We start from the raw sequence: 23,153 nt of genomic DNA, 5'->3' as shown, positions 1-23,153 counted from the left end.
ATGAAGATAGAAGATGCCGCTTGGAAGATGATGGTTGCCGGTCCGGATCTACTCTTCTTCCCGGATAGGATGAAGACTTTGGAGCCTCTTCTGGACCTCTTCAGCCGCCGGAAGATGGATCGCCAGCCCCCGCTTGGGTTGGATGAAGATTTTGGAGCCAGGACGGATCGGTGAACCTGGTATGGTGAAGACAAGGTAGGATGATCTTCAGGGGCTTAGTGTTAGGTTTATTTAAGGGGGGTTTGGGTTAGATTAGGGGTATGTGGGTGATGGGTTGTAATGTTGGGGGGGGTATTGAATGTTTTTTTTACAGGCAAAATAGCTGAACTTCTTGGGGCATGCCCCGCAAAGGGCCCTGTTCAGGGCTGGTAAGGTAAAAGAGCTTTGAACTTTAGTAATTTAGAATAGGGTAGGGCATTTTTTGTATTTTGGGGGGCTTTGTTATTTTATTAGGGGGCTTAGAGTAGGTGTAATTAGTTTAAAATTGTTGTAATATTTTTCTTATGTTTGTAAATATTTTTTTATTTCTTGTAACTTAGTTCTTTTTTATTTTTTGTACTTTAGTTAGTTTATTTCATTGTAGTTATTTGTAGGTATTGTATTTAATTTATTTATTGATAGTGTAGTGTTAGGTTTAATTGTAACTTAGGTTAGGATTTATTTTACAGGTAAATTTGTAATTATTTTAACTATTTTAGCTATTAAATAGTTCGTAACTATTTAATAGCTATTGTACCTGGTTAAAATAAATACAAAGTTACCTGTAAAATAAATATTAATCCTAAAATAGCTATAATATAATTATAATTTATGTTGTAGCTATATTAGGATTTATTTTACAGGTAAGTATTTAGCTTTAAATAGGAATAATTTATTTAATAAGAGTTAATTAATTTCGTTAGATTAAAATTATATTTAACTTAGGGGGGTGTTAGTGTTAGGGTTAGACTTAGCTTTAGGGGTTAATACATTTATTAGAATAGCGGCGAGATTCGGTCGGCAGATTAGGGGTTAATAATTGAAGTTAGGTGTCGGCGATGTTAGGGAGGGCAGGTTAGGGGTTAATAAATATAATATAGGGGTCGGCGGTGTTAGGGGCAGCAGATTAGGGGTACATAGCTATAATGTAGCTGGCGGCTCTTTGCGTTCGGCAGATTAAGGGTTAATTATTGTAGGTAGGTGGCGGCGACATTGTGGGGGGCAGGTTAGGGGTTAATAAATATAATATAGGGGTCGGCGATGTTAGGGCAGCAGATTAGGGGTACATAGGGATAATGTAGCTGGCGGCGGCGGCAGCGTGCGGACGGCAGATTAGGGGTTAATAAGTGTAGGTAGGTGGCGGCGACATTGTGGGGGGCAGATTAGGGGTTAATAAATATAATATAGGGGTCGGCGGTGTTAGGGGCAGCAGATTAGGGGTACATAAGGATAACGTAGGTGGCGGTCAGCATATTAGGGGTTAAAAATTTTTTATCGAGTTGCGGCGATGTGGGGGGACCTCGGTTTAGGGGTACATAGGTAGTTTATGGGTGTTAGTGTACTTTAGAGTACAGTAGTTAAGAGCTTTATGAACCGGCGTTAGCCCAGAAAGCTCTTAACTACTGACTTTTTTCTGCGGCTGAAGTTTTGTCGTTAGATTTCTAACGCTCACTTCAGACACGACTCTAAATACCGGAGTTAGAAAAATCCCATTGAAAAGATAGGATACGCAGTTTACGTAAGGGGATCTGCGGTATGGAAAAGTCGCGGCTGAAAAGTGAGCGTTAGACCCTTTTTTGAGTGACTCCAAATACCGGAGGTAGCCTAAAACCAGCGTTAGGAGCCTCTAACGCTGGTTTTCACGGCTACCGCCAAACTCCAAATCTAGGCCATAGAGTCTTACATATCATTAATTTATTTCAAACTATTTACTAACTATTCTACCTAGTTAAAATAAATACAAATTTGTCTATAAAATAAAAATAAACCCTAAGCTAGCTACAATGTAACTATTAGTTATATTTTAGCTAGCTTAGGGTTTATTTTACAGGTAAGTATTTTGTTTTAAATAGGAATTATTTAGGTAATTATAGGAATTTTTATTTAGATTTATTTGAATTATATTTAAGGTAGGGGGTGTTAGGGTTAGGTTTAGAGGTTAATAAATTTATTATAGTGGCGGTGACGTTGGGTGTGGCAGATTAGGGGTTAATAAATGTAGGTAGGTGGCGGCGATGTTAGGGGTGGCAGATTAGGGGTTAATAATATTTAACTAGGGTTTGTGATGCGGGAGTGCGGAGGTTTAGGGGTTAATATGTTTATTATAGTGGCGGCAATGTCGGGAGAGGCAGATTAGGGGGTAATAATTTTATTTTAGTGTTTGCGATGTGGGAGGGCCTTGGTTTAGGGGTTAATAGGTAGTTTAAGGGTGTTAGTGTACTTTTTAGCACTTTAGTTATGAGTTTTATGCTACAGCTTTGTAGCGTAAAACTCATAACTACTGACTTTAGATTGCGTTACGAATCTTGCGGGATAGGCTGTACCGATCACTTTTTGGCCTCCCAGAAAAAGCTTGTAATATCGGCGCTATGGAAGTCCCATTGAAAAAAAGACTTTACGCAAATTGCGTAAGTTAATTTGCGGTATGACCAAAAAAGTGTGCTCGACAGCTTTTTTGACAAGACTCGTAATAGCATAACGCTGCTTTTTTACTCATAACGCAAAACTCATAATCTAGCCATTAGTTATAAAACAATTTAGTAAAAAAGTCACATACACATAGGTTTAGTTTTGATTGTTAATTATATTAAAAATAGGTCTTGGTTTGGGTAAACTGTCCCTTTAACATAGTCTCATTTTATTCAGTCTTATCTTTTTAACAAGGTCAGCATTTCACAATTTTTGGTTCTTTATGTCTTGATAAAGCCTAAGGGCGAAACGCATTGACCTTGACACTGTTGTCACTCTGCACTTTATGTTTTTATTTTGATTGCTGTTATAATTGCCAAGAAAGGAAAGACAACTACTACAAGACTTCCTTTGCTGATTACGTCCTGCAACATTGCAGTTGGACATTGCTACAACCTGCATTTGTTTCTAATCAGCTCTACTAAGTTGCACAGAGAGATTGCCAAGTTTTACTTTGATCTCCAACGATACAGATCATTCTGTTAGTCACTACTAGTGACCGCAAAGATTTCCTCTAAGTCACTACTGTTAGTGATCGCAAAGACCACTTTTAAGTCACAATCTGTGACCGCAAAGATATAACCGCAAGTTAATACATGCAAGTCACAATCTGTGACCGCAAAGACCTTGCTGTATAACATCACTGATGTCCGGTAAAGATTCTACTCCTAGTCACCACTTGTGACCGCAAAGACCCCACCACTAGTCATCTCCGTGACCGCATAGACCTCATTACAGTCACTACAAGTGACCGCCAAGTCCACACTGCGAGGATTGCATTATAGTCACTGCACGTGACCGCAAAGTTTAACATCCAATTCACTGAATGTGACCGCAAAGACCACACTAAAAGAGAAATCAGGTGTGCCAAGAGACCAGCGTAAGTTGCAATCTCCCCCAAGACTCCCTAATTACACACGGATACACATACAGATTAAAGTTAAAAAAATTGCAACATAATAAGCGCTTGACAGAATATCAAGGATCACTGGTTACATTACAACTATATTGAAACAGCTACGATCACAAGTGTGACGTAGGAAAAGTCACATGACATTTTAAAATACCAGTCTCTCACTAACGGACTGATAACACACACCCGCCACAATAGCGGGGAGGTCATCTCGTTTAGATCTTTAAGTTTTTAATCCAATTTCTGGACATTATCATTTGTTACACTATATAACAGGTACCTGATTATAAAATAGCGGAAATATATACTACAGTTATTCAATTGTTTTCTCTGATGAAATCGATGTTATAAGGGAGACGTCCCTTTTTATTTTATGTATGCTTTTAACAAGTTATTAAATTTCTGTCTAATAATACAAATGTTTTATTAGTTTTTATATATAGATAAGAAGCTCACATTAGACAACAAGTTTACATATTTCAGTTGTATATACCTGTTTATATCTTTTTATTAATGGAATGTTGATAAATACTTAGGATTACCTACAATAAATATATAATAACAACATTGCAGTACCTACATTAAACATTTATCCAATCACAAAATACAATATATTCAAATGATAGAATTTAACTAAATACTCTACACCCGTGCTAATCTAGCGCTGGACTACATTCACTACTCATTTTATTCAGTCTTATCTTTTTAACAAGGTCAGCATTTCACAATTTTTGGTTCTTTACATAAACAATCTTATGTCTAAAGTTCTGTAACTTTCCACTGATTATTTTGCAATAAGGGGGCGTGTATGAAGCAATTTACAATATATGTGATGTATACTATATAACCACAGCACTGTTGATAATAAACAGAGCAGACTTGGACTATATTCTGTGTGCATGCCTGATTTTGCTCTCCAAGGCCTTGTATGGTGGATTATTCAGTTCCAGGTGAATACTGATTAGTGATAATTGGTATCCCGGCCCTGAAAGGACCTTAAAACAGGTCTGGCATTAGCAACTGGGATTCACGCGGGGTAAGTAGAGAGATTCTATACCGCTTCCCTTCTGTGAATTGGAGCCAAGAGGTCTGGCCATTTAATATTACGAGGGGGTTGGAGTCCCTCCTCAGTTGAGTCTTGCTATCATGGGGATGACAGTCCCACCAAATTTAAGGGTTAAAGTCCCACATACATAGATATATTTATACTATAGATAGACATAGATATCACTGGAGTAATCACTGATTGATGCTTCTTTATATTGTATTATGTTGTGTTATATTGTATTGTGCTGTATATACAAGTATTGTAGTTAAAAACTACAAATATTTTTTAAAGGTAAAGACATCTTTATGGTAAGATAATTCCTTTCACTGTCAAACACTTGGAATTACAAAACCCAAATAGCAGATACCATACAAGTTAAGAAAGGAAAAATGCATATGCTTTAGTAACACAGATCCAATAAGAGCCTTGGTAAGTGGATAATATACCCTCAGTATCATCATAAGTATACCACTCCCAAAAAGCATTTATCTGTATAGTTGTTTTAAATTTCTAGCTAAGGTGTGTCCTTAATCTCTTTATTTTGAGTAGTTTGATAATACACTAAGGAATGATTGCCATGGGAAATTCCTAATTCTGAGATATTGCAGCATTCTCTTTCAACTATAAAAGGTGCAAACATACTCTCTATACTAAAGGTGAATACTGATTAGTGATAAGTGGTATCCTGGCCCTGAGAGGACCTCTAACAACTGTGAACAGGATTTAAAATCTTTATATTTTTCATCCTTTACTATAACTTTAATTTTTAAGAGAAAGACCCGTAATCCCCTTCATCTTATGGACCCTTCTACTTAATAAAAAAATAATACAAACTTTTAATGTATAACATTGCAAAGAGATTGAAAAAAAAATGAAACCTCTTGATTCATATTTCTCAATCTGGGTTTATGGTGGGTAGAAATCCTGTGAAAAATATACATAAAGACTTTTTAGTTTTAGATCATCATTGGAATAAACCAACTACAAATAAATCACATCATAAGGTCGATTCTGCTCTATTGACAACCAAGGCAAAAAAGGCATTCAACTCCATAGAATGGGATTATGTTTATTCTACTTGAGATCATTTTAGATTTAAAGGCCACTTCTGCAATTTTCTACACTTATTATATAAAAATCCATTTTCAAATTTATTGACTAACAGACTTGCCCCACGTAAAAAAATATTTTTATTGAAAGTGACAAGACAAGAGTGTCCCCTCTCTCCTTTCCTCTCCAAATATTCCTATTGAGCCATTAGCTATTTATCTATGACAGATAATGAAAAGTATCCATATAAGGGGTTAGAATGTAGTATTATCTTTTTACACTGACAATTTAATGATCTTTCTGAGTGGCACTCAGCATAGCATCCCTTTATTTTAGAAGTTATTCAGGAATACAGTTTGTTCTCAGGATACAAAATTAATTTTGATAAAATTGATATCATGTGGATAACACTTTAAAGGGAAGTTATGTTAGTCACCCTTTTAAAGAGGTAGAACATATTAAGCAACTACAAATGATGCCAGATGTCTTTTTACGTACCTTAATAAAATAAATACTACTTTGAACAGGATTTAAAATCTTTATATTTTCCTACTATAACGTTTAATCTTAAGAAAGAGAAAGACCCAGAAACCCCTTCATCTTTTAGATCCTTCTACTTACTAAAAAAATATTACAAACTTTTAATGTAAAACATTGCAAAGAGATTGAAAAAAAATGTAAACCTCTTGATTCATATTGCTCAATCTGGCTTTATGCTTGGTAGAAATCCTGTGAAAAATATAAGCAAAGCCTTTTTAGTTTTAGATCATCTTTGGAATAAACTAACTACTAAGAAGTCACATCATAAGTTTGATTCTGCTTTATTGACAGCTAACGCTGAAAAGTAATTTTACTCCATAGAATGGGATTATATGTATTTTACTTTAAATTCACAGAGCTGAATATATCAGCTGGCCCACTTGATGGGTATATTATATATATTATGTTATGTGGGTAAATTGAAACAGACTTGAGGGGAGTTTGAAACTTATATGAATTTTTAAAATACAGCAAGAAACATTCCATGACTTCCTTCACATATGTTTCTCATATATACTTGCAGCATTCTACAACTTCTCTAGTATTTGTTTCTTATATATGTATATATGGACATTTTTCTGTTACTCTAACTGCATCCCCCTTATTTCCTGTGGCCTCATGCAGATGTGAAACTGCTAACTACCGGCTAGATTACGAGTTGTGCGCTAGGCTTAAAAACCAGTGTTGGCCGGTCCTAACGCTGCTTTTTAACGCCTGCTGGTATTACGAGTCTTGCAGGTACAGGTGAACCGCTCACTTTTTTGGCCAGACTTGGAAATACCGCAAAAATAACTTACGTAAATTGCGTATCCTATTTTTTCAATGGGACTTGCATAGTGCCGGTATTACGAGTCTGACAAAAAGTGAGCGGTAGACCCTCTCCTGTCAAGACTGGTACCATCTTGTAATTTAGTGGGGTTTTTTGTACTTTAGCTAATTTTATTTAATTGTATTTAATTTAGCAATTAATTTAATTATAGAGTAGTGTTAGGTGTTAGAGTAACTTAGGTTAGGTTTTATTTTACAGGTAAATTTGTATTTATTTTAGCTAGGTAGTTATTAAATAGTTAATAACTATTTAATAACTATTCTACCTAGTCAAAAACATAATTTATGTAAGAACTTACCTGATAAATTCATTTCTTTCATATTGGCAAGAGTCCATGAGCTAGTGACATATGGGATATACAATCCTACCAGGAGGGGCAAAGTTTCCCAAACCTCAAAATGCCTATAAATACACCCCTCACCACACCCACCATTCAGTTTAATGAATAGCCAAGCAGTGGGGTGATAAAGAAAGGAGTAGAAAGCATCAACAAAAGAAATTTTGAAATAATTGTGCTTTATACAAAAAATCATAACCACCATAAAAAGGGTGGGCCTCATGGACTCTTGCCAATATGAAAGAAATGAATTTATCAGGTAAGTTCTTACATAAATTATGTTTTCTTTCATGTAATTGGCAAGAGTCCATGAGCTAGTGACATATGGGATATCAATACCCAAGATGTGGAGTCTTCCACTCAAGAGTCACTAGAGAGGTAGGGAATAAAAATAAAAACAGCCATATTTCGCTGAAAAAATTAATTCACAACCCCCCCCCCAAAAAAAAAAAAAAGTTTATTTTCATTTTTGAAAGAAAAAAACTTAAATCAAAAGAAGAAGAATCAAACTGAAACAGCTGCCTGAAGAACTTTTCTACCAAAAACTGCTTCCGAAGAAGCAAATACATCAAAACGGTAGAATTTAGTAAATGTATGCAAAGAGGACCAAGTCGACGCTTTGCAAATCTGATCAACTGAAGCTTCATTCTTAAAAGCCCACGAAGTGGAGACTGATCTAGTAGAATGAGCTGTATTTATCTGAGGCAGGGCCTAACCTGACTCCAAATAAGCTTGATGAAACAAAAGTTTCAACCAAGAAGCCAAGGAAATAGCAGAAGCCTTCTGACCTTTCCTAGGACCAGAAAATAAAACAAATAGAGTGGAAGTCTTCCTGAAATCTTTAGTAGCTTCCACATAATATTTCAAAGCTCTTACCACATCCAAAGAATGTAAGGATCTCTCCAAAGAATTCTTAGGATTGGGACATAAGGAAGGGACAACAATTTCTCTACTAATGTTGTTAGAATTCACAACCTTAGGTAAAAATTGAAAAGAAGTCCGCAAAACTGCCTTATCCTGATGAAAAATCAGAAAAGGAGACTCACAAGAAAGAGCAGATAGCTCAGCAACTCTTCTAGAAGAAGAGATAGCCAAAAGGAACAACACTTTCCAAGAAAGTAGTTTAATGTCCAAAGAATGCATAGGCTCAAATGGAGAAGCCTGTAAAGCCTTCAGAACCAAATTAAGACTCCAAGGAGGAGAAATTGATTTAATGGCAGGCTTAATATGAACTAAAGCCTGTACAAAACAGTGAATATCAGGAAGTATAGCAATCTTTCTGTGAAATAAAACAGAAAGAGCGGAGATTTGTCCTTTCAAGGAACTTGCAGACACACCCTTATCCAAACCATCCTGAAGGAACTGTAAAATTCTAGGAATTCTAAAAGAATGTCAGGAGAATTTATGAGAAGAACACCATGAAATGTAAGTCTTCCAAACTCTATAATAAATCTTTCTAGAGACAGATTTACGAGCTTGTAACATAGTGTTAATCACTGAGTCAGAGAAACCTCTATGACTTAGAACTAAGCGTTCAATTTCCATACCATCAAATTTAATGATTTGAGATCCTGATGGAAAAACGGACCTTGAGATAGTAGGTCCGGCCGTAACGGAAGTGGCCAAGGCGGGCAACTGGACATCCGAACCAGATCCGCATACCAAAACCTGTGTGGCCATGCTGGAGCCACCAGCAACACAAAAGACTGTTCCATGATGATTTTGGAGATCACTCTTGGAAGGAGAACTAGAGGCGGGAAGATGTAAGCAGGATGATAACACCAAGGAAGTGTCAGCGCATCCACTGCTTCCGCTCAAACATCCCTGGACCTGGACAGGTATCTGGGAAGTTTCTTGTTTAGATGAGAGGCCATGAGCTCTATCTCTGGAAGACCCCACATCTGAACAATCTGAGAAAACACATCTGGATGGAGAGACCACTCCCCTGGATGTAAAGTCTGGCAGCTGAGATAATCCGCCTCCCAATTGTCTACACCTGGGATATGCACCGCAGAGATTAGACAGGAGCTGGATTCCGCCCAAGTAAGTATCCGAGATACTTCTTTCATAGCTTGGGGACTGCGAGTCCCACCCTGATGATTGACATAAGCCACAGTTGTGATATTGTCTGTCTGAAAACAAATGAACGGTTCTCTCTTTAGCAGGAGCCAGAACTGAAGAGCCCTGAGAATTGCACGGAGTTCTAAAATATTTATTGGTAATCTCGCCTCTTGAGATTTCCAAACCCCTTGTGCTGTCAGAGATCCCCAAACAGCTCCCCAACCTGAAAGACTCGCATCTGTTGAGATCACAGTCCAGGTTGGCCGAACAAAAGAAGCCCCTTGAACCAAAACAATGGTGATCTATCCACCATGTCAGAGAGTGTCGTACATTGGGATTCAAGGCTATTAATTGTGATATATTTGTATAATCCCTGCACCATTGATTCAGCATACAAAACTTCCATGCATATAGCCACTAAAGGGAATGACTGAGACTGAAGGTGCCGGCATGCTGCGATCAATTTTAAATGTCTCTTGTCTGTTAGAGACAGAGTCATGGACACTGAATCTATCTGGAAGCCTAAAAAGGTGACCCTTGTCTGAGAAATCAAGAAACTTTTTGGTAAATTGATCCTCCAACCATGTTTCCGAAGAAACAACACTAGTTGATTCGTGTGAGATTCTGCAGTATGTAAAGACTGAGCTAGTACCAAGATATCGTCCAAATAAGGAAACACCACAATACCCTGTTCCCTGATTACAGATAGTAGGGCACCCAGAACCTTTGAAAAGATTCTTGGAGCTGTTGCTAGGCCAAATGGAAGAGCAACAAATTGGTAATGCCTGTCTAGAAAAGAGAATCTCAGAAACTGATAGTGTTTTGGCTGAATCTGAATATGAAGGTATGCATCCTGCAAGTCTATTGTGGACATATTATGTCCTTGCTGAATAAAAGGCAGAATAGTCCTTATAGTCACCATCTTGAAAGTTGGTACTCTTACATAACGATTCAAAATTTTCAGATCCAGAACTGGTCTGAATAAATTTTCTTTCTTTGGTACAATGAATAGGTTTGAATAAAACCCCAAAACTTGTTCCTGAGGAGGAACTGGCATGATTACCCCTGAAGACTCCAGGTCTGAAACACAATTCAGAAAAGCCTGAGCTTTTACTGGATTTACAGGGATGCGCGAGAGAAAAAAATCTTCTCACAGGAGGTCTTACATTGAATCCTATTCGATACCCCTGAGAGACAATGCTCTGAATCCAATGATTTTGGACAGATTTGATCCAAAAATCCTTGAAAAACCTAAATCTGCCCCCTACCAGCTGAGCTGGAATGAGGGCCGCACCTTCATGCAGACTTAGGGGCAGACTTTGGTTTCCTAAATGGCTTGGATTTATTCCAATTTGAGGAAGGCTTCCAATTGGAAGCAGATTCCTTGGGAGGAGGATTGAGTTTTTGTTCCTTATTCTGATGAAAGGAACGAAAACGGTTAGAAGCCTTAGATTTACCCTTAGGTTTTTTATCCTGAGGCATAAAAACTCCTTTTCCGGGGCGGAGCTTGAAGCCGAGGCAGCAAGCCACATCTAGAGGAGGCTCCTGACATTATTCTACTTTTACATATAATAATCTAACTTTCTGCAAAGATTTATGGTGTGATCTTAAAGGCAATTGCACCCTGTGATGAGGCACTGCTGAGGTCTTTAGTTGGGAGCCAAACGACAGAGGCTTGAGGAATCTAACTGCGCCACCGGCCTCCTCTCTGATATGGAGCCCGCCACCTTTTCTGAGATACAGGTCTTGTTTGCCGAGTATGAGAGGCAGATACTTAATAGGTTTGATTCCTTGATAGCAGCTATAGGAGCGGATTACCCTGACGCAAAGCGGTCTGAGTCTGCTGTTAAGGAGGAGGTAGTCCTCATTGTGCAGCCCGATACCATACAGACAGCTGTGGAGGACGCTCCCTACACGCCTATCTACCCCCAAGGAAAGCGAATACAGGCTGAAGCTCTGAGGGATAGTTTCGATGGTGCTAATAGACCACCCCTTGAGCTGGATCGCAACTTACAGGCGCTTGAGAACGCTGTCAGTGTGAGCAGAGAGCACTACTTCCCTTTGAAAAGAGTGAGATTGAGAGATCGAGCTTCGGTCTGGGACACCACTCAGAGAACCTTTTGCCAGCTCATAGATTGTGTAGACGCACTTTACTCCCGCCGGCCGTTTGACCCTGGGGGCTCCCAGACAAGTTTTCATGTTTTAACAGTCCTGTCACCACTCGAATCTGGAAGTCATCCTGATCCCATCACCGCTCTGTGGCTCACCTGACAAGGCCAAATCTTTCAGTACTGGCCGTCATTCAGTTCGGATCTGCATCAGAGTAAGCTGAAACACTAAGTGCAGCTCAAAGTTGAATGTGTTAATATCGCTGCCGGAATACTGCTGTCCTAACGAAAACATACATGTTTATGCTCACTGCAAAGATCATCCTGATCCCATCACCGCTCTGTGGCTCACCTGACAAGGCCAAATCTTTCAGTACTGGCCGTCATTCAGTTCGGATCTGCATCAGAGTAAGCTGAAACACTAAGTGCAGCTCAAAGTTGAATGTGTTAATATCGCTGCCGGAATACTGCTGTCCTAACGAAAACATACATGTTTATGCTCACTGCAAAGGGCAGTTTGTAAGATTTGGTGACTTCTTATATGGACTTTAATAGCTCTAAATTCTAAGTGGCAGTGGTTTCAATGCTATAATAATACACGCTATACGTTTTTTGAACTTCCCAGCCCGCCAACATGTATCACAGCTCTAATGGCGGCAAATGAAAATGATCTGAATGGCGAGTTGGCTTCTCCATGCACTCTGTTTATGTTAATATAGCTATGCTTTAATGTTGATAATATATCTAAGACTGGTTAGTCATATTTTGCTTGTTTCCCTAATGTATTCATCACTGCTTAGAGACCAGACTAACACAAATCTATTGGGGTAATTTCTCATAAACAGGCAATATATGCTAGACTCTGTTTATTTTGGAGCTTCTATAGTGGGTTATATATTCCGCAAGTACCTTTTGAAGGCTTATATACTTTAAGGCTATCAGATATGCAATTTAAGGGCTACAGCACCTGACAGGGTCAGATGACCCCTTATGTACCTAATATGAGATCCCAGCGTGAACAAGCCATAGGTTTTAGCAATTTATAGTAGGGTCTGTTTGGTTCTTTAAATTGAATACAGCGCTAGCTATTATTCTTATTATTCACCATTTAATTTGTACCAAAGCATGAGGAGCTGTCTGTAGCAGCAGCATTTAAGCTTTCCCCTCAGTCTGCGCGACTAACCCCCTTTGCTTTATATAGCATGTCTAGGGCCACTAGAGATCTAATGTTAATTGTGTAACTGATTAATTGCCTAACAATATGTATTATCTCAATCTCTGTTATTTGTTCTTGTTTAGAGGCATAATAATGGCCGTATTAATGTTCTTTATTCATGGAGCAGCATGAAACTTTTATATTATGTTAAAGATGATTGTCATGCATATGATGAAACCTTGATGATATGCTTAGTTCCTAAGAGATCACTAATTAACTAACTTCCTTCTAACATTTTAACTGACCTAGGGATTTGAGCATGTTAACTGGGGCCCACTCAAGTATAAATGTATAGTAACAATGTTCTGTGGATAGTCAGGACGATAACCTACATATTCTAGCATTCTACTGTCATGTATGATTAATCTAGAGCTCTTGTCTGGATTGTATATTCTATTCTAGGTTGTCCATATGCTTAGTTGTCCTTGGTCAGCTAGTCATGATGTTTTGTTGTTCTATTAATATCTCTGGGCTCTATGGTAGAAGTGTGAGTTAATAATAGTAAGATTTGTTGTTTTTCTTTTGGCCTTTTCTCCGCCCCCCCTCCCCCCCCCCTTCCCCCCTTCCCCCTCCCTCCCCCCTCTCCCCCTCCCCCCTCCCTCCCCCCTCTCCCCCTGCCCTTCCCCCTCCCTCCCTCCTCCTCCCCTCCCTCCCTTCCCTTCCCCCCTCCCCTTCCCCCATCCCCCCCTCCCTCCCCCCCTCCCTCCCTTCCCCCCTCTCTCCCTTCCCCCCCCCTCCCCCCTCTCGCCCTTCCTCCCTTCTCCTTCCCTTCCCCCTTCCTTCCCTCCCCTTCCCCCTCCCTTCCCCCTCCCCTTCCCTTCCTTTCCTCCCTGCCCCCCCATCCCCCTCCCTTCCGCCCATCCCCCTTCCCTTCCCCCCCCCCCCTCTCACTCCTCATTTCAGTGCGGTTGGGGAAGATCCCCTTCTCTCTGCACACCTTTTTGGCAGAGTTTAGAAGTCTCTGCCCTACCTGTTAAGCCATGGCTAAGTTTTTTTTATTTCCCTGCATTATTGTAGAATGGCTCACAGGGGTTCAACACAGGATCATTGATTTTATAGTGATTTCCTGTTACCTGAAGTTTACTCAAGATAGTGGTTCTGAGATTGCCTATGTTCTAATGGAGGCTCAGTACTAATGGTTATTGAACTAAAATAACAACCAAGAGAGGCTACATTACATGTTTTCCTAAATGTTGATCTATGCAGAGTTATCCTGATGCCTTTATTATGCTCTACTATTTCTGATATTGTATATGCTTTTTACAATCTGGGTTTATCCCTCATAAGTTGAATTTGCAATCTTTACTACTATCTATGTTGCCATGTCCTCAATTATTTTGTTTTACTTTTGGTCCCACGATTGGACCTGCTTGTCTGAGGAACTCGCAAAACCTATAAGACTTAAAGAATGAGGTGCCCATCATGTAATGTCATGCCAGAACCATATTAGTTGTGCAATGTATTCTGTAGATGAGACTGTTACCAATGTGTTATTTCAACCTCAATAAAAAACTATTATAATAAAAAAAAAAAAAAAAAAACTCTTTTTCCTCCAGTGATAGTTGAAATAATAGAATCCAACTGAGAACCAAATAAATTATTACCTTGGAAAGAAAGAGATAGTAATCTAGATTTAGATGTCATATAAGCATTCCAAGATTTAAGCCACAAAGCTCTTCTAGCTAATACAGCTAAAGACATTGATCTAACATCAATTTTGATAATATCAAAAATGGCATCACAAATAAAATGATTAGCATGTTGCAGTAAGCGAGTAATGCTAGATATGTCAGGATCCAATTCTCGTTGCGCTAAATTCTCCAACCAAAAAGTTGAGGCAGCCGCAATATCAGCCAAAGAAATAGCAGGTCTGAGAAGATGACCTGAATATAAATAGACAGAATTTGGCAGGCTATTAATGCAATAAAAATGTTTTTAAACAAAACCGTTACTGTCTCTTTAAATAATAAAAAGAGCACACTTTATTTCTGAATGTTTGAAAAACTATGAAGGAAATATCCGATCTTTACAAAATTTACACCCCAGTGTCTTAATGCTTTGAAAGTATTGCACACCAAATTTCAAGTCTCTAAACCCTTAAATGAGAAAACCGGAGCTATTTGTTCAATTTACCAGTTTAAACACACTACAGTCCCTGCCACAGACTTTGCTGCGGCTTTTACCTTCCTTAGGGGTTATTCACTACAGAAATAAGCCATCCTGAGTCCGTTTTTTAGCCACAGGACCCTCTCACATGAAGCTGCATGCACTGCCACTAGAAGTAACTGCGCAAAACTGCACAAAACTGCACAAAACACTCCAAATGTCATATAAATATGATATAAACCAATCGATTTAGCCCACAATAGTGTCAACCAGCATAGAGCCCATTTTATAAGCCTTAATCTGTTATGAGTCTAAGAAAATGGCTTACCGATCCCATAAGGGAAAACTGACAGTCTTCTAGCATTACTATGTCTTGTTAGAAAAGAGACTGGTCAAACCTGGAGCAGAAAAGTCTGCAAACTGTTCCCCCCAACTGAAGTTCTCTGGTTTCAACAGTCCTGCGTGGGAACAGCAATGGATTTTAGTTACTGGTGCTAAAATCATACTCCTCTTTTAACAGAACTCTTCATCACTTTCTGTTGTAGAGTAAATAGTACAAACCGGCACTATTTTAAAATAACAAACTCTTGATAGAAGAAATAAAACTACAACTAACACCACATACTCTTTACCTCCCCGTGGAGATGCTACTTGTTCAGAGTGGCAAAGAGAATGACTGGGGGGGCGGAGCCAGAGGGGGGGCTATATGGACAGCTCTTGCTGTGTGCTCTCTTGGCCATTTCCTGTAGGGGAAGAGAATATCCCACAAGTAAGGATGAAGCCGTGGACCGGACACACCAATGTAGGAGAAAATGCAAAAGCATAGGCCTCTGATAGAGAAAAAAGCAAGAGGCAAACATCAATGTTGTATTAAAATAATGAAAAAACATAATTTATGTAAGAACTTACCTGATAAATTCATTTCTTTCATATTAGCAAGAGTCCATGAGCTAGTGACGTATGGGATATACATTCCTACCAGGAGGGGCAAAGTTTCCCAAACCTTAAAATGCCTATAAATACACCCCTCACCACACCCACAATTCAGTTTAACGAATTGCCAAGAAGTGGGGTGATAAGAAAAAAGTGCGAAAGCATATAAAATAAGGAATTGGAATAATTGTGCTTTATACAAAAAAATCATAACCACCACAAAAAAAGGGCGGGCCTCATGGACTCTTGCTAATATGAAAGAAATGAATTTATCAGGTAAGTTCTTACATAAATTATGTTTTCTTTCATGTAATTAGCAAGAGTCCATGAGCTAGTGACGTATGGGATAATGACTACCCAAGATGTGGATCTTTCCACACAAGAGTCACTAGAGAGGGAGGGATAAAATAAAGACAGCCAATTCCTGCTGAAAATAATCCACACCCAAAATAAAGTTTAATGAAAAACATAAGCAGAAGATTCAAACTGAAAATGCTGCCTGAAGTACTTTTCTACCAAAAACTGCTTCAGAAGAAGAAAATACAACAAAATGGTAGAATTTGGTAAAAGTATGCAAAGAGGACCAAGTTGCCGCTTTGCAAATCTGATCAACCGAAGCTTCATTCCTAAACGCCCAGGAAGTAGAAACTGACCTAGTAGAATGAGCTGTAATCCTATGAGGCGGAGTCTTACCCGACTCAACATAGGCAAGATGAATTAAAGATTTCAACCAAGATGCCAAAGAAATGGCAGAAGTTTTCTGGCTTTTCTAAAACCGGAAAAGATAACAAATAAACTTGAAGTCTTTCGGAAAGACTTAGTAGCTTCAACATAATATTTCAAAGCTCTAATAACATCCAAAGAATGCAACGATTTCTCCTTAGAATTCTTAGGATTAAGACATAATGAAGGAACCACAATGTCTCTACTAATGTTGTTGGAATTCACAACTTAGGTAAAAATTCAAAAGAAGTTCGCAACACCGCCTTATCCTGATGAAAAATCAGAAAAGGAGACTCACAAGAAAGAGCAGATAATTCAGAAACTCTTCTGGCAGAAGAGATGGCCAAAAGGAACAAAACTTTCCAAGAAAGTAATTTAATATCCAATGAATGCATAGGTTCAAATGGAGGAGCTTGAAGAACCCCCAGAACCAAATTCAAACTCCAAGGAGGAGAAATTGACTTAATGACAGGCTTTATACGAACCAAAGCTTGTACAAAACAATGAATATCAGGAAGAATAGCAATCTGTCTGTGAAAAAGAACAGAAAAGAGCAGAGATTTGACCTTTCAAGGAACTTGCGGACAAACCCTTATCTAAACCATCCTGAAGAAACTGTAATATTCTCGGTATTCTAAAAGAATGCCAAGAAAAAATGATGAGAAAGACACCAAGAAATATAAGTCTTCCAGACTCTATAATATATCTCTCTGGATACAGATTTACGAGCCTGTAACATAGTATTAATCACAGAGTCAGAGAAACCTCTTTGACCAAGAATCAAGCGTTCAATCTCCATACCTTTAAATTTAAGGATTTCAGATCCTGATGGAAAAAAGGACCTTGAGACAAAAGGTCTGGTCTTAACGGAAGAGTCCACGGTTGGCAAGAGGCCATCCGGACAAGATCCGCATACCAAAACCTGTGAGGCCATGCCGGAGCTACCAGCAGAACAAACGAGCATTCCTTCAGAATCTTGGAGATTACTCTTGGAAGAAGAACTAGAGGCGGAAAGATATAGGCAGGATGATACTTCCAAGGAAGTGATAATTCATCCACTGCCTCCGCCTGAGGATCCCGGGATCTGGACAGATACCTGGGAAGTTTCTTGTTTAGATGAGAAGCCATCAGATCTATTTCTGGAAGTTCCCACATTTGAACAATCTGAAGAAATACCTCTGGGTGAAGAGACCATTCGCCCGGATGCAACGTTTGGCGACTGAGATAATCCGCTTTCCAATTGTCCATACCTGGGATATGAACCGCAGAGATTAGACAGGAGCTGGATTCCGCCCAAACCAAAATTCGAGATACTTCTTTCATAGCCAGAGGACTGTGAGTCCCTCCTTGATGATTGATGTATGCCACAGTTGTGACATTGTCTATCTGAAAACAAATGAACAACTCTCTCTTGAGAAGAGGCCAAGACTGAAGAGCTCTGAAAATTGCACGGAGTTCCAAAATATTGATCGGAAATCTCACCTCCTGAGATTCCCAAACCCCTTGTGCCGTCAAATACCCCCCACACAGCTCCCCAACCTGTAAGACTTGCATCTGTTGAGATTATAGTCCAGGTCGGAAGAACAAAGAAGCCCCCTGAACTAAACGATGGTGATCTGTCCACCATGTCAGAGAGTGTTGTAAAATCGGTTTAAAGATATTAATTGAGATATCTTTGAGTAATCCCTGCACCATTGGTTCAGCATACAGAGCTGAAGAGGTCGCATGTGAAAACGAGCAAAGGAGATCGCATCTGATGCGGCAGTCCTAAGACCCAACATTTCCATGCATAAGGCTACCAAAGGGAATGATTGTGACTGAAGGTTTTGACAAGCTGATATCAATGTTAAACTTCTCTTGTCTGACAAGGACAGAGTCATAGACACTGAATTTATCTAGAAACCTAAAAAGGTTACCCTTGTCTGAGGAATCAATGAACTGAATGGTAAATTGATCCTCCAACCATGAATTTGAAGAAACAACACAAGTCGATTCGTATGAGATTCTTCGAAAATGAGAAGACTGAGCAAGTACCAAAATATCGTCCAAATAAGGAAATACCAAAACCCTATTCTCTGATTACAGAAAAAAGGGGGCACCGAGAACCTTTGAAAAAAATTCTTGGAACTGAGGCTAGGCCAAACGGTAGAGCCACAAAACTGGTAATGCTTGTCTAAAAAGAGAATCTCAGACACTAAAAGTGATCTGGATGAATCGGAATATGCAGATACACATCCTGTAAATCTATTGTAGACATATAATGCCCTTGCTAAACAAAAGGCAGGATAGTCCTACAATAACCATCTTGAATGTTGGTATCCTAACATAACGATTCAATAATGACAGATCCGGAACTGGTCTGAAGGAATTGACCTTCTTTGGTACAAATGAAGAGATAAAATAAAACCCCAGCCCCTGTTCCAGAACTGGAACTGGCATAAATACTCCAGCCAACTCTAGATCTGAAACACATTACAGAAATGCTGAGCCTTTGCTGTGTTAACTGGGACACGGAAAAGAAAAGAATCTCTTAGCAGGAGGCCTTAACTTGAAGCCAATTCTGTACCTTTCTGAAACAATGTTTCTGAAACCAGAGATTAAGAACGGAATTGATCCAAATTTCTTTGAAGAAAACGTAATCTGCCCCATACCAGCTGAGCTGGAATAAGGGCCGCACCTTCATAGGTACTTAGGAGCTGGCTATAGGTTTCTATAAGGCTTGGATATATTCCAAACTGGAAATAGTTTCCAAACTGATACCGCTCCTGAGGATGAAGGATCAGGCTTTTGTTCCTTGTGAGGAAAGGAACTAAAATGATTATTTACCCTGGAAAGAAAGGGAAAGCAAAGATGACTTAGAAGACATGTCAGCATTCCAAGTTTAATCCATAAAGCTTTTCTAGCTAAAATAGCTAGAAACATATACCTGACATCAACTCTAATGATATCAAAAGATGGTATCACCAATAAAATTATTAGCATGTTATAGAATAATAATAATGCTATAAAATTATGATCTGTTACTTGTTGCGCTAAAGCTTCTAATCAAAAAGTTGAAGCTGCAGCAACATCCGCTAAAAATATAGCAGGTCTAAGAAGATTACCTGAACATAAGTAAGCTTTTCTTAGAAAGGATTCAATTTTCCTATCTAAAGGATCCTTAAATGAAATACTATCTGCCGTAGGAATAGTAGTACATTAACAGGAGTAGAGACAAGCCCCATAACCTTAGGGATTTTTGTCTCAAAAAACTCTAATCTGTCAGATGGCACAGGATATAATTTGCTTAAACGTCTAGAAGGAGTAAATAAATTACCCAAATTATTCCATTCCCTGGAAATTACTTCAGAAATAGCATCAGGGAGATAAAACACTTCTGGAATAACTACAGGAGATTTAAAAACCTTATTTAAACGTTTACATTTAGAATCAAGAGGACCAGAATCCTCTATTTCTAATGCAAATAATACTTCTTTAAGTAAAGAACGAATAAATTCCATCTTGAACAAATACAAAGATTTATCAGCATCAACCTCTGAGACAGAAACCTCTGAACCAGAAGAACCATTATCAGTATCAGAATGATGATGTTCATTTAAAAATTCATCTGAAAAAAAGAGAAGTTTTAAAAGACTTTTATTTATACTAGAAGGAGAAATAACAGACATAGCCTTCTAAATGGATTTAAAAAATAATATCTCTTATGTTATCAGGAACACTCTGAAAATTAGATGTTGACGGAACAGCAACAGGTAATGTAACAGTACTAAAGGAAATTTTATCTGCATTAATAAGTTTGACATGACATGCAATACAAATAACAGCTGGAGAAACAGATACCAAAAGTTTATAGCAGATACACTTAGCTTGGTAACTCCAGCACTGTGCAGTGATTTTCCTGAAGTATCTTCTGACTCAGTTGCAACGTGGAACATCTTGCAATATGTAAAAGAAAAAAACAACATATAAAGCAAAATTGATCAAATTCCTTAAATGACAGTTTCAGGAATGGGAAAAAATGCCAAAGAACAAGCTTCTAGCAACCAGAAGCAATAAAAAATGAGACTTAAATAATGTGGAGACAAAAGTGACGCCCATATTTTTTCGCGCCAAATAAGACGCCCACATTATTTGGCGCCTAAATGCTTTTTGGCGCCAAAAATGACGCCACATCCGGAACGCCGACATTTTTTGGCGCAAAATAACGTCAAAGAATGACGCAACTTCCGGCGACACGTATGACGCCGGAAACGAAAATAGAATTTTTGCGCCAAAAAAGTCAGCGCCAAGAATGACGCAATAAAATGAAGCATTTTCAGCCCCCGCGAGCCTAACAGCCCACAGGGAAAAAGTCAAATTTTAAGGTAAAAAATGTTAAATTAAAATGCATTATCCCAAATATGAAACTGACTGTCCTGAAAAATAAGGAAAGTTGAACATTCTGAGTCAAGGCAAATAAATGTTTGAATACATATATTTAGAACTTTATAAACAAAGTGCCCAACCATAGCTAGGAGTGTCACAGAAAATAAGATTTACTTACCCCAGGACACTCATCTACATATAGCAGATAGCCAAACCAGTACTGAAACGAGAATCAGCAGAGGTAATGGTATATATAAGAGTATATCGTCGATCTGAAAAGGGAGGTAAGAGATGAATCTCTACGACCGATAACAGATAACCTATGAAATAGACCCCTTAGAAGGAGATCACTGCATTCAAATAGGCAATACTCTCCTCACATCCCTCTGACATTCACTGCACGCTGAGAGGAAAACCGGGCTCCAACTTGCTGCGGAGCGCATATCAACGTAGAATCTAGCACAAACTTACTTCACCACCTCCATCGGAGGCAAAGTTTGTAAAACTGAATTGTGGGTGTGGTGAGGGGTGTATTTATAGGCATTTTTAAGGTTTGGGAAACTTTGCCCCTCCTGGTAGGAATGTATATCCCATACGTCACTAGCTCATGGACTCTTGCTAATTACATGAAAGAAAATTTGGCGCCAAGTATGACACACAACGTAACGTAAACTTTTTTGGTGCCAAAAATAACCGGAAATGACACACTCGCGTCACTAATGACGCCGCCGTGTGAAAGGTCTCGGCGTCACGTATGACGCCGGAAATGATGAAGTTGCATCATAAACGTCTTTCCGCGCCAAAAAAATTTTGCGCCAAGAATGACGCAATAAAGTTTACCATTTTACGCACCCGCGGGCCTAATACCCGCAATAGCAAGAAGTAGTTAATTGAAAAAAAGACTAAACCCCAGGTAAGAAATACATTTCTTTAAATGTTTAAATTCCCCAAATATGAAACTGACAGTCTGCTGAAGGAAATACATGAACTTTATATAAATGCATAAATATATAACTTTATATAAATGCATAAAGTGCCAAACCATAGCTGAGGTGTCTTAAGTAATAAAAAACATACTTACCAAAAGACACCCATCCACATATAGCAGATAGCCAAACCAGTACTAAAACAGTTATTAGTAGAGGTAATGGTAAATTGAGAGTATATCGTCAATCTGAAAAGGGAGGTAGGAGATGAATCTCTGCGACCGATAACAGAGAACCTATGAAATAGACCCCCGTTAGGGAAATCATCATATTCAAATAAGTGATACTCCCTTCACGTCCCTCTGACATTCGCTGTACTCTGAGAGGAATCAGGCTTCAACAATGCTGAGAAGCGCATATCAACGTAGAAATCTTAGCACAAACTTACTTCACCACCTCCATAGGAGGCAAAGTTTGTAAAACTGAATTGTGGGTGTGGTGAGGGGTGTATTTATAGGCATTTTGAGGGTTTGGGAAACTTTGCCATATGCTTTGTATATCTCATATGTCACTAGCTCATGGACTCTTGCCAATTACATGAAAGAAATAAATACAAACTTTGCCTGTAAAATAAAAATAAAGCCTAAGCTAGCTACAATGTAACTATTAGTTAAAAGTATTTAGTTTTAAATAGGAATAATTTAGTTAATGATAGGAATATTTATTTAGATTTCTTTTAATTATATTTAAGTTGGGGGGTTAGACTTAGGTTTAGGGGTTAATAAATTTAATATAGTGGCGGCGATGTTGGGGGCAGCAGATTAGGGGTTAATAACTATAATGTAGGTGTTGGCGACATTGGGGGCAGCAGAATATGGGTTCATAAGTATAATGTAAGTGGCGGCGGTGTTTTGTAGCGGCAGAATAGGGATTAATAATATAATGCAGGTATTGGCGATGTCAGGGGCGGCAGATTAGGAGTTAATAAGTGTAAGATTAAGGGTGTTTAGACTCAGGGTTCGTGTTAGGTGTAGACAATGGGGCTGCGTTACTGAGTTTTATGCTGCTTTTTTGCAGGTGTTAGACTTTTTTTCAGCCGGCTCTCCCCGTTGATTCCAATGGGAAAATCGTGCATGAGCATGTACGACCAGCTCACCACTGACTTAAGCAGAGCTGGTATTGAAGTGAGATTTGGAGTAAAATTTTGCTCCACGCTCACTTCTTGTCTTTTAATGCCGGGTTTGTAAAAACCCGTAATACCAGCGCTGCATGTGAGCAGTCAGCATACACTGCTCGTTAGCACCGCATAGCCTTTAACGCAAAAACTCGTA

General features: G+C 38.8%; 1 pseudogene; it reads left to right on the top strand.

Moving 5' to 3' along the window:
• Window positions 1-3,210: 3,210 nt before the first annotated feature.
• LOC128660025 (gastrula zinc finger protein XlCGF26.1-like) overlaps window positions 3,211-23,153 on the top strand; it is a 53,858-nt pseudogene continuing 33,915 nt past the window's right edge.

This window comes from Bombina bombina, chromosome 5, assembly GCF_027579735.1.
Source record: "Bombina bombina isolate aBomBom1 chromosome 5, aBomBom1.pri, whole genome shotgun sequence".
Taxonomy (NCBI): domain Eukaryota; kingdom Metazoa; phylum Chordata; class Amphibia; order Anura; family Bombinatoridae; genus Bombina; species Bombina bombina.
This window is presented reverse-complemented; position numbering and strand designations above follow the sequence as displayed.